Source organism: Orycteropus afer, unplaced genomic scaffold (genome assembly GCF_000298275.1).
Source record: "Orycteropus afer afer isolate SDZICR_OR568_19922 unplaced genomic scaffold, OryAfe1.0 scaffold00059, whole genome shotgun sequence".
Lineage (NCBI taxonomy): Eukaryota > Metazoa > Chordata > Mammalia > Tubulidentata > Orycteropodidae > Orycteropus > Orycteropus afer.
Window position 1 is genome coordinate 774,083 of NW_006921646.1, and position 1,474 is coordinate 775,556.

Below are 1,474 nucleotides of genomic sequence, written 5' to 3' on the forward strand. Positions count from 1 at the left end.
AGAACCATCTCACTGGAACTTAACAACAAAAACAAGAGGAAAAAAAAAAAAAAAAAAAAAAAGAAAGCAAGCAAAAGGGAGGGAAGATAGCAAGTTAGTCACTATGATTAATGTCTACTTTAATCATGCCTGCTAGTCTGTTAAAGTTCTGTAATTTTCAGCGTGGGGCCTGTTCAGCCTTCCACTTCAGCTTTCCACAAGTATTGTCTGTGAGTTCTGTGTGGCTGATGCAATGAATTATCGAACCAGCAGAGAAGTAGTGAGTGCCACGAGAAGGACGGCTGGTGTCAGAGTTAGTAAAAAGGGCTGTTGATGGTGATTCTGTCTTCCTCTTGTAAAATTAGAGGAGGTCAGAAGATGCCGCCTCCCAGTCCTTTTACCAAGGACATATGGATCCTGTGTGATGACATGTGCTCCTAGAGTGGAGTAAGCATTAGTGGGATTGGCGTTGCCATTAGCTTGTTCTTGGCCATCTTGGTATTGACTTTGGCAAACTCTAACCTCAGCGTATGTGGGTTCCCCAGGTCAAAGCAAATACTATTTAACATATTCTTAGCTGCTTTTGCTCCTGCCTGGCTGTCAAATATCACAAAACCAACAGGCTGTCTTGATGTGAGCTTGATCAGGGACCTTTTATACCCCATGAACAGCCAGAAGAGCAGGTAGACTTCTCTGCGTTTAATGTTCATGGGAAGATCACTGACAAACAATGTCCACACTTCCCCCTCCAGGGTGTCACTGGGGCCCATGTACATGCTGATGCCCATGACAGTGCTGTGTGTCAGGCTTCAGGCTGCTCATGGTGGAGGGCAGGATGAAGTGAGGGGAGCAGGGAGGATGAGCATGGCGCCTAGCTTGGTGGGGAGGTGAAAGGGGGCACAGTTCATATAATTTTTCAAGATGATATTTTATTGTGTTTTTGGTGAAAGTTTACACAGCAATCTGGTTTCCCATTTAAAAATTTCTACACAAAATGTTGAGTGAACTGGTTACATTCTTCACAATGCATGAATATTCTCATTATTTGTGTTCTGGTTATTCCATTTCCATTAATCTACTTTCCCAGCCCTCTTATAGACTCATCTTTTTTTTTTTTTTTTAATAATGCATTTTATTGAAATAAATTTATGTACAGTGAAAAACACAAGACTAAAATGACATGGGTCAATGCATTTTTTTTTCAGTGTTCCCTTCTCTCCACTCCCACCCCTGGCAACCAACAAAATTTCCCTGCATATATAAACCTTTCCTTGACCATCCACAACAAACTAATACTTTATTTGTCCTTCTGATTGACTTATGTCACTCAGCATAATATCCTCCAAGTTCATCCATATTATGCAATGTATTGCCGACGTTACATTATTCTTTAGTGCTGCATAGCATTCCATTATGTGTATGTACCATAGTTTGGTCATCCACTCTTCCACTATAAATCTTAGAGATAAGTCCCTTGCCAGATATGTAATTATCA

At 40.8% G+C, this 1,474-nt stretch overlaps 1 pseudogene; it reads right to left on the minus strand.

Annotated features, from left to right (window-relative positions):
* Nucleotides 1–801, minus strand: part of LOC103195804 — a 3,545-nt pseudogene extending 2,744 nt beyond the window's left edge.
* Nucleotides 802–1,474: the final 673 nt, after the last annotated feature.